The sequence below is a fragment of the Micromys minutus genome (assembly GCF_963924665.1).
Source record: "Micromys minutus genome assembly, chromosome: 23".
NCBI classification, from domain to species: domain Eukaryota; kingdom Metazoa; phylum Chordata; class Mammalia; order Rodentia; family Muridae; genus Micromys; species Micromys minutus.
In genome coordinates this window covers 49,659,352-49,675,603 of record NC_137958.1, presented here as the reverse complement: position 1 = coordinate 49,675,603, position 16,252 = coordinate 49,659,352, and the positions used below count along the sequence as shown (strand labels likewise).

The 16,252-nt window shown below is 39.5% G+C and overlaps 1 protein-coding gene across 1 annotated transcript in view; it reads left to right on the top strand.

The window, feature by feature from the left end:
* The window catches only part of GRM8 (glutamate metabotropic receptor 8), a gene marked incomplete at its 5' end in the record, with an annotated part of 794,384 nt that overhangs the window by 59,090 nt on the left and 719,042 nt on the right, over positions 1-16,252 (top strand). The gene's annotated exons all lie outside the window — the stretch shown is intronic.

The following is a 16,252-nucleotide window of genomic DNA, read 5'->3' as shown; positions in this document are numbered from 1 at the left end:
CGTTATGAAAGAGAAATGAAAACCTACATCCCCCCTCAAAGGGGAGACCAAAAAGAAGTTCAAGGACCACAATGTACCCAAGAGGTCTCCTTTGACCTTCTTCTTGTTCTGTTCTGAGTACTGCCCCCAAATCAAAGGCGAGCATTCTGGCTTATCCATTGGTGATATTGCAAATAAACTAGGAGAGATGCGTATCAACACTACTGCGGATGACAAGCAACCCTGTGAGAAGAAGGCCCCCAAGCTGAAGGAGAAGTAAGAGGAGGATATTGCTGCCTACAGACCTAAGGGAAAACCTGATGCAGCGAAAAGGTGGGTGGTCAAGGCTGAAAAGAGCAAGAAAAAGAAAGAAGATGAAGATGAGGGGAAGGATGCAGAGGATGAGGAAGAGGAGAAAGAAGAAGAAGTTGAAGACGAAAAAGATGATGAATAAGTTGGTTCTAGTAAAGTGGGTTTTTTTTTCCTTGTCTATAAAGCATTTAACTCCCCCTACCCCCTGTATACAACTCACTCCTTTTAAAGAAAAAATTGAAATGTAAGGCTGTGTAAGATTTGTTTTTAAACTGTACAGTGTCTTTTTTAAAAAAAAAAAAGTTAACACACTACCGAATGTGTCTTTAGATAGCTCTGTCCTGGTGGTATTTTCATTAGAAACTAACTTTGCCTGGTACAGTCTGGGGGTTAAAGATTGGCATGGAAATTAAAAGCAGGTTCTTGTTGGTACACAGCACAATTAGTTATATATGGGGACAGTATTTTTTTTTTTTAATCCTCAGCTGTCTCTGATGCAGCTAATATGAAGATAACTGTTGTTCTGTTAGCTGAATATCACTTTGTAATTGCAAAAAAAATTGTGGCTGTTTTCTTGACATTCTGAATGCTTCTAAGTACACACATTTTTTTTTTCTTAAACCTACTTTGTTGTTCCACCATCACAGTCCAACATATATGCCCTTGTCCTTCTTCAGGGTTGGGGTGAATTGCGATGAATGGAGTGCTCTTTTATTCAGACATTCTAGTTGTATAAATTCAAGATGGACGGACTGGAGCTTGGTTTCCTAAGATATTATTTAACCTTGAAAGGCTCAAGTGGGTCATGAACCAGAGAGAGAGATGATGCATTTCTAATACTGACTTCTTTTCATCTGCAATTACTCATTTCTGCTTCCACTTTCCCCTTTCCTTTACTGTTCAGCAAACATTAGCACAGCATTTACTTAGTGCCTTCTCTGTCACTCACTGTGGGGCTCTGTAGGATAAGGGGTGGTTTGCAAAATGTAGTTTTTAAAATTAATCACGGAAGTTATTATTTAGGTAAAACACCAATGTGGGGCTATTTAGTGAAATGTGTGTGATTCTGAAAGAGAGAAGCAGGAAGAAACTAGACCTGTAATGCAGGGAGAGTCAGACAATGCTGCAGATGCTCCATCAAACTGAAAATAATGACGCCCATCCCCCTCCAGTAGGTTCCAAATAAAGCTACTTCTCTGCACTGAAGATGAATCATTGCATTTTCGATAAGGTATGGGAGAATAACTGTTGTTTACAGAAAGCACCACCAGCAGCAGGGTTAAGAGCACCCCGCAGTTAAAACCCAAACACATTTGCAAAGATGAGCCAAGGAAAATATTTCGAACAAGCCTAGGTTTGCGGGTCTTCCGAAGCCACCACATGCACTTCCGTTAGGTGGTAGAGGAAGAGATGGCCGGTGGAAGAAGGAGAATAGTGAGAGGAGATGTTTGACCCACATCCAGATTCTGATAAAGACACTTTCAAAGCTCCTAACTTTTATGGCAGTTTTGGATTTACAATATGATATAAAAGCCCAGGTGATTGAAACCATGAGACAGTAAAAGTCTCCTTCAGTCCTTCTGAGGCTTAGTGTTTATATTACCTTTCAGTACAAGGGAAAAGTCACAGGAATAGAGTGCAGATACTTGACTGGAGGGTTTTTGCTGTTAGCTCAGTCTGTCTGTATGAATTGTCCGGGGAGGTTCTGCAAGGTCAAGGTGAGTTAATGTCTTTCGGTTGTTCTGGATAACATGGGTGGGATTCTCTGAGTGAAATGAATTACTTGATTTGTTAACAAATATTGCTTACTATTTGATGACCATGGTGACAGCCCTGGCTGTGGCTGTGATTGGTGTATGAGTGGAGGAGATGAAGTGTGACACCGGGTCAAGCTGGGATAACAAGGTCAGATGTGGAGGGTGCACGATGCAGCAATCTTCATAGGTATAAAGCCATAGAGCCCACTCTCAAGTTGCTCACTGCTCTCCTAGTGCTTGAGATGGAAAGGTTTGGCAGACATCTTGATGGTTGAAGTCATTTCTCCAAGATGCTCACTGCTCTCCTAGTGCTTGAGATGGAGAGGTTTGGCAGACATCTTGATGGCTGAAGTCATTTCACCAAGATGCTCACTGCTTTCCTAGTGCTTGAGATGGAGAGGTTTGGCAGACATCTTGATGGCTGAAGTCATTTTTCCAAGATGCTCACTGCTCTCCTAGTGCTTGAGATGGAGAGGTTTGGCAGACATCTTGATGGCTGCCTGATGCCAACAGGAAAGACCAGAAAATTTTGGAGCTGAAGTAGTTCAAGATGTCTTTCCTTCTCAGTGTTTTCTGAAGATCTATTTTATGTATATGAATAGATGACAGTTGTCTTCAGACACACCAGAAGAGGGCATCCGGTCCCATTACAGATGGTTGTGAGCCACCATATGGTCGCTGGAAATTGAACTCAGGACATCTGGAAGAAGTCAGTGCTCTAAACCACGCAGCCAGCTCTCCAGAACTTGAAAATCTTTTTTTAAAAAATGTTTTTACTTTTATTTCACTTATAGCTATTGAGTTACCACCAATTGATCACCCAACTCTCACCATGGGAGTGGGTATGGATAGGAGCAGAATCCTCCAGCTTGGTTCAGCCTCACTGTTACTGTGACCTCCCTGCCCACCCCAGTGTCCTTGTCTTGTCTGAGACAGGGAAACCGACAGAACCCACAAGTCAGGACCTCCCAGAGACCCACTAGGGTCAGCTTCACAGCAGGCCACTTTCTGGACTTGTGTCGTGCTACTCGAGGCTTCCAGCTCCTCATGGAGGTGATGCTGAGCCTGGAGCCTGCGGGCTGCAGCTGTTGGGAGGAACGGCTGAGCCTTACCCTGTTGGGCCTGGTCCCCAGAGCAGCCCAGAAGATCTTTTAATGAGCTTTCCCTATTATTCAAGAGGTATTTTCGTTTATAACTGATGATTGTTGACTTATTGTCTGGCTTGGGCCATGTTGGTGGTCTTAGTTTTTCCATTTTCGAAAAGGAGCCCTAGGTAGTCCCTGTCATAAGGTTAGTGCAAGGTAGCAAGAGACTTAGTTGACTTTGTTTAAATTCCCAGGGGGAGGTGCTCAGATGTGTCAACCCTCACTGCGTTTTCTCTCTTAGCTTCAACTGTCAGCTTCACACTGCAGAGTCATCTGATGGTCTCAGCTGGGGGGTTGTCTAGATCAGACTGGCCTGTGGCTATGTCTGTGAGAGGATATCTTGGTTGTTGGCTATGTGGGAAGAAGACCCAGCTCACTGTGATCAGTGCAATGATGAGCATTTGCAGAGGAAGTTAAACCAGGGCTGTGCGTTCAGCTGGCCCAGAATGAGCCAGTGAGCAAGCCAATAAGCAACATTTCTCCATGGTTTCAGCTTGAGTTCCTGCCTCCTTTCCTCTCAGGGATGGACTGTGAACTGGAAGTGTGTACTGAAATAGACTCTTCGTCCCTTGAGCTGTTTTTGGTGATGGTGTTTACCATAGCAATAGAAAGCAAATTAGAACATGCCTGCCAAGGGCAGGGCCGTGTGTTCTGTAGTCTAGAGCCCAGTCTTATGTTCTTCCCAGCCTCTAGTAAGCATGGCTGGATATGTGAAGAATGGCAGATGTTAAGGGGCTAACTCTGAAAAATGCTTACATGAGATTGGGAGAGTTTAGAACTAAAAGAAACATTTAATGTCATGTAGTCCCCTCCTGTTCTCATTTTTACAGTTGGAAAACCAGTCCTGAGTGTTCACATTAATCTGAGCCATCTAAAAAGTGACCAGGAGCATGCTAGGGGGATATGGTACTGGAAGAAAGTGATTGTTGTGGCAAGATGGAAGGAATAAGGGAAGTAGGAGCAGGAGCCCTGCAGCACAGAGACAGCTCAGGAGGAGCTGTGAGGGAAGGAAATGTGAGTTTCACGTAGAACAAAGGCTAGGAGTTTATGATTCTGAGAGAGGAGGTGAGACCACTTAAAGGAGATCCCAATCAATGGAGCTTGTTCCTATTCTCATCTGCCACCTGGCATTTGGTGGTCATCTGGCTGTTTGCATGGAAGCTCCCAATTTGATGTTCTCACCTCAGGAGTTGGAGGTTCACTTTGATCATGTACATACACATACATACTTATTTTCTCTGTGAAAATGCACATTAAAAACTCACCCCTTCTTGCTTTGGCACAGACACTTAAGTAAAGAAAAAGGACCCTCGACCAAAATAGTTTAGTGCTAGAAATGGGAACAAAAAATATAGATGAATATGTGTGAGTGTGTGTGTGTGTGTGTGTGTGTAAGTGTATTGAATGTGTGCATGTGCATGCACACATATGTATATGTGTTTTGTGTGTGTGTCTATGCATGTTTGTGTGCACGTGCCTTTGTGTGTGTAAAACATCTCAAGATGCACAATGCTTAGGCCATTCTATCCTTGATGTATTCATGTTAAACTTTCGAAGAGTCTTTGCTTGTCTCTGTGTGCACCAGTTGGGCAGTCGGTGCATTTATTAGTAGATGTGGATTGTGCACTGTGTACTTTTAACTTGAGTTAGAGGTCAGGCGGTAGACCAAAGATGGGAATTAAAAACAGGATGAAAACTATACCCTGTTGCCATCACAGTTTGAGGAGACAGATTAATTGAGATGAAAAAGGACCTCCTAGATTTGTGCCACACTGGAGATACCTTGGTTGTGTTCAGGCTGAAAGACAGCTGCAGCTGCCTCAGTGGACATGGCCCCAACTGTCAGACTCTAGGCACTCCTTTGCTTCTTAGAGCTCTCACTTCATGTGGCTCAAGACTTGGCCTTTGGTCTCAGCTCCTCTATGCTTAGCATAGCCTATGTTACACATAAAGAGGAGAACAAAAAGGAAAGCCTGGCTACCTCTTAGCACCCAGATAAAGCACACATACTACTTTTATGAAAACTCTAACTCATCAAAACCATCTTTAAATTAATACATTGTCTTTTCTGTTTCTGTGAATCTATCAGTCACACTAAGGGCAGTAACAGATGGGGAGAGACATGGAGGTCATTTCAGAGCTGTGGATAAGGTTCATGGAAGCCAGCAAAAGATAGTATAAGCACACAGGGTAATATTCTTCTAGACAGTGGTACATGCTAGGGGCAGATGGTTGTCTGCTACGAGCTCTGGCCTTGAGAGGTCAACTTGGCTGCAAGGCAGCAGGGAAGGAGCTAAGAAACATTCATGGTTGTCTTTCCTGTACCTTCAATCTTTCACGACTTAGCTTCCACTGAAGCTGGAATAAAGGGATCACTTACTGAGGGCCATAGAGGTCAGACCCCAGAAGCTTCTGGTGGGGAAAGTGAAGTGCTGTTTTTAGAAGAGGAAATGAAGAGCATTAAACACAATGCCTGTTTTATTTCATCACATGACTCTATCTCATGAAGACATAATATCACTCCTTCTTTCTCCCCTCAAAGACTGGCATAGTTTAACCATAAATTATAATCACTTGGAGATGATTATTGCTTTTCTGTCTGATTATTCCTTTATGCATGGTCATACAATGTTTTTAACCTTCCCCCTTCTGCTCATCTTCTGCTTTTTTTGCCTCGTCATAACTTTTTGTTTTCTACTTTCATTGCCTCTTTATCATGGTGTTGTATCGTGTATGTATGTGTTTGATGTATGTGTGTTTGTTTGTCTCTCTCTCTCTCTGTGTGTGTGTGTGTGTGTGAGTGTTTATGAGTGTGTGTATGTATGAGTGTGTGTGAGCACACATGTGTGCTCATGCACATGCATTTGTGTTATTTATTTTGGCTTTTTCCCCCTTTATTGCTCAAGTCAGTGACCACTATTAATTAAGCCTCAAAATATCCTACTGAGATTGATAGTTATGTATACATAATAAAAAGATAAGAGAAAGAATTTATTAAGTTGACTCAGTTTTTATGTATATAGGGGTGAAAGATTAAAATACACACAATACAGTTTCTGTGTAGATGCATATTTTGATCATGTGTCCTGTAGATACAATATTATCAGGAATCCTGGATTCAATCCTATTGTCTCCTGAATACAGAAAAATCATGAGCAATGTTGCCACCTGAATGAACAAATCTGGCTGAGTCTGGTGCATAAGTGATCATTCCTTTATGTAGGTCATGGAATAGCACGGGGAAGGAATGTTGTTTTACTAAGGTCCAGCTTATTACTACTTTTTAAATGACCATATAGACTTTTCTTTTTGTGTTGGACCAAATGATGTTTGGTATAAAAATGGTGTTTTTACAATGAATGAACCATTCATTGTAAAACCCAGTCCCATGGGTGTTTTCCTAGAACACTTGCAATTTTGAATTTAGATCTCTAGTCCACTTGAGTTAATGTTGCTAAATGTTCGAAGATCATGTTTTTCTTTTTCTGTAAACAAAAAATCCAGTGCAATATTTATAAAAATGTCTCCACTTGATCACCCTTTTTATTTTGTGAAAATCATTTGAATCATGGCTGAACTCTTCCTTCTGTCCATGGATGGCTATATCTGTCTTTTACCAAAACCACCCAATCTTGATTACTATGTTTTTCAGTGAAGTGTCAGAATTGAATAGTATAAGTCCTGTATGATTGATGTTCCTCAGAATTGCTCCAATTGTTCTATACCTTTTGCCTTTCCATATGCACTGAAGCATACTTGTATCCTAAAATAATTCCTGGAGATTTTGATCGATTTAAACCTAAATACCAAACTGGGCAAAACAGACACTTTAATAGTGAGTGGAGTACTACTCAGCTATTAAAAAGTGACTTCATGAAATTCTTAGGCAAATGGATGGAACTAGAAAATATCATCCTGAGTGAGGTAACCCAGTCATAAAAGTACACACATGGTATACTCTCACTGATAAGTGGACATTAGCCCAAAAGCTCAGAATACCCAAGATACAATCCACAGAGCACATGAAGCTCAAGTTGGAAGATCAAAGAGCTATGCTTCAGTCCTTAGAAGGGGGAACAAAATATTCACAGGAGGTTATACAGAGATAAACTGTGAAGCAGAGACTGAAGGAAAGGTCATCCAGAGATAGCTCTATTTGGGGATTCATCCCATATACAGTCACCAAATCCAGACAATATTGTGAATGCCAAGAACTGCATGCTGACAGGAACCTGATATAGCTGTCTCCTGAGAGGCTCTGTCACAGCCTGAGAAATACAGAGCCAAATGCTCTCAACCAATCATTGGAATGAGAACAGGGTCCCCAATGGAGGAGTTAGAGGAAGGACTGAAAGAACTAAAGGGATCTGCAATCCCATAGGAAGAACAATAATATCAACCAACCCAACCCCCCACCCCAGAGCTCCCAGGGACTAAACCACCAACCAAAGAGTACACATGGAGGGACCCATGGCTCCAGCCACATATGTAGCAGAAGATGGCCTTATTGGGCATCAAGAAGAGGAGAGGCCCTCGGCCATGGCCCTGTGAAGGCTCCATGCCCCAGTGTAGGGGAATGCCAGGGTGGGGAGATGGGAGGACATGGGTGGGTACAGGAGCACCCTCATAGAGGCAGAGGGAGGGAAGAAGGGATAGGGGCATTCCAGAGGGGAAACTTGGAAAAGAGATAACATTTGAAACACAAGTAAAGAAAATATCCAATAAAAAACTTAATAATTTTTTTGTGTGTGAAGCACAACCCTCCTTTCATAGCATATATTTTACAAAAATGTATACTTTGAAATACTGAATAAAGATTATATTCACAAATTAAAAAAAAATACTGAGTCACCTTTCAATGAACATAGAATGTCTTTGTATTTCTTTGCTCTCTGATTTCTTAATCACATTTGTCCTTTCTCCTGAGATGTTGTGTCAGATTTGTACTCAAGCATTTCATTTTTAATGTGATATCTAAAATTTGGTTTTTAATTTTGAAATCTAATTAGTTATTGTTCTATATTAAAGTGGTTAACTTTTGTAAATTGACTTTGCATCTTTGGGCCGTAACTTGTTATAGTTCTTTTAGAATTATTCCTATTATCTTTGAGATTTTTCTACATAGTTCAGCATCTACGAACAAACGGTTTTACTTTCCACTCCCGATTTGTATGCCACCTTTTCTATTTTATTTTTTAAGTAGGACTTTAGCTCATGCAGAACACACTATTGCTTTGGTAACTAGTTAGAGAAACATTGACTAGTTCCTCACCGTAAACCTTGCTTAACTCGAGAATTAAAAAAAAAAAAAGATATTTTTTATTAACTTGGATAAATTTTCATGTCTTCCTATTTGAGAGGAGTTTTAAAAATACATCAGGGTGGGATTTTTTCGGAAGACTTCTCCCTTTAAAAAATTGTCTTTATGTGTGGTATGTGTTCCTGTGTGTAAGTGCACATGGTTGTCCAAGGCTGACGTGTGTTCTTGATTGCTTTCTCCCTTATGCGCTGGGGCAGCTGGTGTGTTTGCTCTGGGAAGGCTGCTTGTTGTTGGGGATCCGTTGCCTGCACTTCTGCTTCTGGAATTATGGGCAGGCTGCCGTGCCAACCTGGCATTTCTGTGGGTGCTGGGGCTCTGAACTCTGGTCCTTTCACATAAAAGGCAAACATTTTTCCTGCCAAGCCATCTCCCCAGTGCCAGATGCCTTTTCTTTGTGAGTTAATAGAACACTATTTTCCTCTTCGGCTTCTTGTGTAACAGGTCTCATTAATTGATGATTAAATGCTAAATCAGGGTTGTATAGCTAGAAGAAATTCTATCTAATTGTTACTATGGTTTAATGTCCTCACTGAATCAGTCTTTCTTTTTTGTTAGTTTTGGTTCTCAAAGAGAAAAAAAGGATTCATTTCTTATAACTTACCCAAACTGTGGGCAGAGAGTTGTTGATAGTTCTTATCCCTTTAATGTGCGTATGGGTGATAGCAAGACCTTTTATCTCTAGAGCTGGTAATTTGTGTCTTCTGTGATTTCTGGCTAGTCTGGCTAGGCGTTCTAAGTATTAGTGATATTCTCAAAGAATCAGTCTGTGATTTCATTGACTTTTCTGTATCCTATTTTTGATTTAAGTTTCATTGCTTTATATTCTGATTTTTTCTTATTTTATTTTAGAGTCTAGATTATTCTTTCCCCCAACTTCCCATGGTATAATTCAGACTATGTCTTTAATCTTCCTTTCTTAGATTATTTTCTCTTCTTTTTGTTTAATGACATAAATTGCCATCTAGACCTGGTTTATTTGCCCCACTTTTAATAAGTTGAACATTTATTATCATTTAGTTAAAATGCTTTTAATTTCCTTTGAGACTTCCACTTTATCTCTGGATTACTTAGGAACATATTTATTTGATCTCTAAATAGTTCTGAACATTCCAAATCTATTCCTGTTATTGACGCTCAATTCCACTGTGCTCATATCCACACAATTTATGTTTTAATTATGTTAAAAATCGCAATTTAAGGTCTAGAATGTAGTCTGTCATGAAGAATATTCCATGGGAGCTTATGAAGATGTGTGTAAGGATAACCATATACTTTTGTCCAATAGGCCCTTTTATGTATAATCCCTCTCTTTACCTCTGATAACCCTTATTTCCTGAAGTCTCACTTGTTTGAAACTGATACAGCTAACACAGGTTTCTTTAAGTAGTGTTAAAATGGCTAACACATTATCTATATTCTCTTGCTTTGAACTTGTGTTTTTATATTATTAATACACTGAAAAACTTGGTCTTTACTATGTATATTTCATGCTTAAAGGGATTATGGATATAGGAGATATTATATTTTCTAATAAATATATTCTACATTTTCTACTTCAATTAGTTTTTTTTCTCTCTCTCTCTCTCTGTGTATGCATGTGTGTGTGTGTGTGTATGTATGTATGTTCTTGTATGTGAGTGTGGTAGCAGACATGTCACAGTGCCCATGTGGATATCAAAAGACTGAAGTGTGAGTCCTGGATTTCTACCTTGTTTGAGACAGGTTCTCTTGTTCCCCAGTGTATACCAGGATAGAGGGACCATGAGTGTCTCGGGATTCTCTGGTCTCTGTTTTCATCTCATAACAGGAGTTTTGGGATTATAGATATGTGCCACCCTGTTCAGCTTCACATCTTTTCTGAGAATCTGATGCTAGATCTTCTGTGCTACACATGCTTTATCCGCTAAGCTATTTTTCCTAGCCCTTTCTTTGGGTTTTTGTTTATGTGTATGTTGTTGTGTATGCATGTATAAATGTGTATGTGAGTGCATGTGTGTGTGCACACTTGTGGAGAGGTTGCTATCAGGTGTATTACTCAATGGCTCTCTGCCTTACTTTTGGGGACAGCATCTAGCTGAACCTGGAATTTTACCAATTTGGCTAGATTAGCTGGCCAGCAAGCCTCAGGGACATCGCTGTCTTTGCCTTGCCAGTGCTAGGACTGCAGGCACATGATGTCATGTCTAACACTCTGTGTGATCCTGAGGATCCAAACTCATGCTTACACAGCAAGCATTTAACCTACCCCAGCTCCCCTTCATGGCTTTTTTCTTTTTCTTTATAAGAGATGTTTTGCACTAGTGACTCCGAGTTTGCAATATACTTTTTAAATTATCTATATTTATGTTTTAAAAACACAATTTTATGTGTACATCAGATTCTTATGAAATATATTTTTATTATTTTTATTGATCATGTCACACAATGGACTTTATTATGCTATCTTCATATGTGTACATCACTTTAATAATGTTCTTCCACTATTATTCTTTCTTGCCTGTTTCCCTCCTGCTAGTCTCATCTTTTCCCTCAGATACTCTCTTTCTAATTTCATGCAAAACACATAGTGTGCATGTACACATGCACATATAATTTCTGTGATCCTCACATGAGAGGAAACAGATGTTATTCCTTCCTCTTTACTTAAAGTACTTTAGTTTTGCTTGCCCATCTTTTAGGATATTCATTTTACCCTCAATCTGCACCTGGGTCATGGTGGCTCATTGGAGAATTTTCCCCTGCTATGTACTACACTCGTTCAATATAATATTCTTATTTAAGTAAATGCCATTTATTTCTTCCTGTTGATTTTTACTTTCAAATAACTCATTTTAAAATTTGAGTGCATGCGCATGTGTGAGCATGAGAGTGTGTGAGTGTGTGTGTGTATGTGAGCATATACACGTGGATATGTGTGTGAGAGAAAGTGTGCACATGAGTGCAGGTGTCCAGAGAGGCCAGAAGACACTATTCCCTGGAGTTGGAGGTACAGGTGTTTCTGAGCTGCTTGATGTGGGCATTGGGAAAAAACTAGGTCCTCTGCAAGAGCAGTGTGTGCTCTTATCTGCTCAGCTACGCTTGTAGCCCAGCTTTTGATTCCTTATATTCCTTTTCATTTCTCACCCACACCATTTTTCTTCACTTTGCAACATTTTTGTTGTTGTTTTGAAATAAAGCCCACGGTGACCGATAGCTGAGAACTCTATTGCCTCAGTCTCCTGAGGGCTGGGAGCACAGACGTGTGCCACTACTCTTGGCTTGAAAACTTCCTTAACATTCTGCAGTGTAGGCAATTAATTGTATACATTAGCTTTATTAAAATATGCAATTCTAGTTGATAATTTTTGTATTTTCACACCTCTGATGTTTCATTCAACTCTTCTTGCTTGCATGGTTTTTAAACAGGGTGTCTGCCATCTTGGCCCTCTGATAAAGATTTCATCATACCCGTGGTTCAGTGGGAGAACTTTGTAAATGATGGGGTCAAGGCAATTTTAAATGCATTATGTTGAATAGGGAACTGACATCTCTTAGATAGACCACTGGAATGGGAACTGCCATGTACAGAAAAAAGGGAGATTCGTTACATTCAGCACAAAGCCTCCTGTGTGCCCACAGGTGATTGCCCCAGAAAAATGGTGTAATTCAAGCATTTAGATGTGGACCTCAGAAGTAACGGGTGACAATATTACTGTCTCAGACCTGTGAGCACTGGCAAAAGACCTGGTGTTAAATATTAGAGGAAACTTTTTTTTATTGAAGAACTGTATTTTAAAAAAACAAAGATAAATGTACAAATTTTAAGCATTTTTGCATAAAAGTATACGAATACATTTTTGTCATTGCTTGGCTTTTTTTAAATAAGGTTTGATAGTGTGCATTAAGATCTTACTAGTTACAATGAGCATAAAGTACATGTAAAACAGTATGTAACATGGAATTAGTCAAAGTTTTCTTGGTGTGTAAGGAGTAAACATGATGTTTTTTTCTTTTATTTCTTTTCTTTTCTTTTCTTTTCTTTTCTTTTCTTTTCTTTTCTTTTCTTTTCTTGAACTTCACACAGTCTGTGAGTTGTTTCTGGGGTGTTCAGAGCTTTCTGGGGTTAGTATACAATTATCAGTGACTGCATATTATGTCTATTCTTTTGTGACTGGGTTACCTCACTCAGGATGATATTCTCTAGATGCATCCATTTTCTTAAGAATTTCATAAGGTCAGCTTGCTCTGCCTTATTAGGAAATAGTCATTCTTTTATTTGTTTAGCTCTCACTTTAGGTCCAACCTCTGGTGGGCAGTGTGGGTAAATACTTGGTATTCACCTTGATGACTGCATCTTGCTTTTGATAATGTTCCTTTTGGAAGAGAGTTTTAAAAAATAGGAAATTTAAAGATTTTCGTTGTGACAAAGAGATTTTATTGAAAAAGTCTGGGGGAAATGTAATAAACACACACACACACACACACACACACACACACACACACACACACACACACACACAAATTCAAGGACCAGGAAGTCTAATTGAGTTGCCAAGTGACATCTTTTGATCAGGTCTCTTGAGACTCTTGAGTCAAGAGGAAGGGCAGGATTTCAGAAGACATTATTTTCTTTCTTCCTAGAGCAAGTGACTAGCTCTGTAGTGGGCTTTGGATCTGTTTCAGACTTGAAGTCACCAACCATCTCCCCAGGGATCTCTTCACCTCTGTTTTCATTTGTGCATGAGTGCCAGGTACATTTCCTGGGTGGCCTTTCTTTTTATTATTATTTTTCAATAATTCCTTCACAGCCCTAATATGGAAATGAGGAAATGGGAAACACTGCAGGACAATATTGCTACCTTGTGGGTGAGTGGTTCTGTTAACATTGTAGTCAGTTATGGCAAAGAATGTGTACAAATGATTATCTCAAGATTATCTCAAGATTGAGGGTACTTGTGATCATGTGTGCATGTGTGCACATGTGTGTGTATGTGCATGTGCATGTATATATATGTGTGTATATATGTGTGCATGTGTGTATGCCTATGTGTATATGTGTATGTGCATGTGTGTGTATATATGTATGTGTGTATATGTGTGCATGTGTGTTATATATAGGTGTGTGTATGTGTGTGTGTGTATTACTATGCATCTTTGGGTCCCATTCCTGCAAAATTACCAGTTAGTTGGTCACTTGTTAGTTCATAGGGACCAATTATCTCACATCAAATGGTAAGTTTTCAGAGGATAAAAACATCCTGGTGCAATGTATAATCTTAGAGAAAATTCTTGAAGATATTCAAGATGATCACAAGTGTTATCATTTTAGCCTCTACAGTTCCTGAAGAACCCAGCACTTCTATATGCAGGAGAGAGGAGGGATGCAAAGGAAAGGGCAAAGGAAGTTGGGCTTCCTTGTCAAGCCAGAGCAGATAGATCAATCTTGGTGGTGAAACAGGGAAGGCATTTTAGCTGGCTCACTCCACATTACTCTGGGCAAGCTGAGGATGTTTAAATGGTTACTTCATTTTACAACAGATGTTCTTTTAACAGTAATAACTTGTGTCAGACCATTCCTCTGTTTAAAATCCCACAATGGTTCCATTTTACCCCCAGTAAAAGACAAAGTCCTTTTAAGGATGTAATGAAGTGGTAAATCCTCACCATCCAGACCTCTCTGCCTTCATCTACCTTCACTTTCTTGTTAACTCTGCCCTGTCTGCGAGGTTCTTCTTGGTGCAATCCAGATACATTTACTTCCTAAGGTTCTCTGCCCCACAATGTTTTCATTTTTGAAATGTGTACAAGACTAAAGACTAATTATTCTTTTTCTTCTTTTTCTTCTTTTTCTTCTTTTTCTTCTTTTTCTTCTTCTTCTTCTTCTTCTTCTTCTTCTTCTTCTTCTTCTTCTTCTTCTTCTTCTTCTTCTTCTTCTTCTTCTTCTTCTTCTTCTTCTTCTTCAGATTTATTTGTGCATGAATACTTTGTCTGCATGTAGATCTGAAGGTGGAAGAGAGCATCAGATCCCATTAGACTACACTTATAGACAGTTGTGAGCCACCATGTAGCGTTGGAATTTGAACTCCCAACCTCTGGACGAGCAGCAAGTGCTCTCAACCAGAGCTCTAGCCCCTACAAGGCTAACTCTCACCTTTTCCAAGTTGTGCTCCAAAGTCTTTTTTAGGACCCCTAACCACCTTATTTAAAGCTTCAGCTCCATGGCACTTCTTTCTCACACTGGACTGATTGCTTTTCTTCATGCCAGTTATTGCATTTGAACACAATATGCAACCTAGTGTTTGTCATGTTTAGTAGCTGTTGTCTGCATTTCTTCCCCTACTATAATGGAAGCTCCAGAGGGCATGAAGTGTACTTTAGTTTTCTGCCTAGGATATGACCATGCCTTAGTATAATGCAGCTCACTTAGGCTATTTGCTGAGTGAATCATAAGTAGTAAATGCCGATTATCGCTATTCTTTCCTTGCTCAGTCCTTCTTTAAGAAGGTGTTTGTAGCTGTCCTAGAATCATGGATATAAATTTTGATGTAGACTTGTATTAAAACTGAGATTCAGATAGTCAGCATCTAAGAAAACTGTAGGAAGCTGGCCTTATTTATGCAGCACATCTATGTTGAGAGAACATGACTCTTGTGAATGCTCCCCCACTAGGTGACAAAGCTGTTTTCAAAATGATTTCATAGGAAGTAAATACATGGCAGCAACAGCCATAAAAGAGAGGCACAGTGTAAAGAAGTTTATTAAACTTTACACACACACACACACACACACACACACACACACACACACACACTATTTTGCCAGTAGAAGTAAAAAAATGTTATGCTCAAAAATTAAAGGTAATGGATTTATACTTAAAATTTATAACATAATTCTTAAAATTCTCCTGTAATTTTGAGGACATATAGAATGTCACTAATTTTCATATTTAACTTTTAAATTACAGATTACTAATTGTCAATAACAAGAGGATCTTTTCCCCCTTACCACACACAAGATAACAAGTAAAGAACATTTTTATCGGTATCTCTTCCATTCCTCTACCTTAACGCTTAGCTAATGTTACCTGTGCATGTAATCAGTTTTCAGATTTATAATTTTGCTAACACTGTCCATACTTAATGCTGAGTTAATACTCTAACATTATGTTAATGTGCAGTTTTGATGACAGGGAAAACCTTTATTAGAACATGGCAGTAATAAATGGCATTACAGGCTGATATCAATTAAGCAGACCTTCTAGAACTTGAAGCAGAAGGCCCATAATTAAAAAATATTACATAAATTCCAGAAAAGAATTTATTTTCAAATTAAGAGTTGCTCTTACTAATAGTAATATTTCAGCTTGCATTCCATACTCATGATGATTAGATTTCACTGCCTACTTGTACATGTCTGAGAATGTTTCCAGAGTGGCTTGGGTAAGAAGAAAAAACTTACCTGAATGGGGTAGCACTGTCCCATGAGCCTGGACTAAGCAAAGAGGAGTAAAGTGGTCAGGGCCTCAGCATCCATCTGTCTGTGCTTCCTGACTGTAGAGTCGCTGTGATCAGCTGCCTCATGTGACTGAAACCACAGCTACGGTCTCGGTCTCGAGGGCATGCTTCCTGACCACAATCACTGTGTATCCTCAAACTGAGAGCCTAAGAAATCCTTCTTTTAAGTTGCCTTTGTCAAGTATTTTGTCAGAGCAATGAAAAAAAAATGTAATTCTAATTTTATTTTATTGTTTTATATTTTGA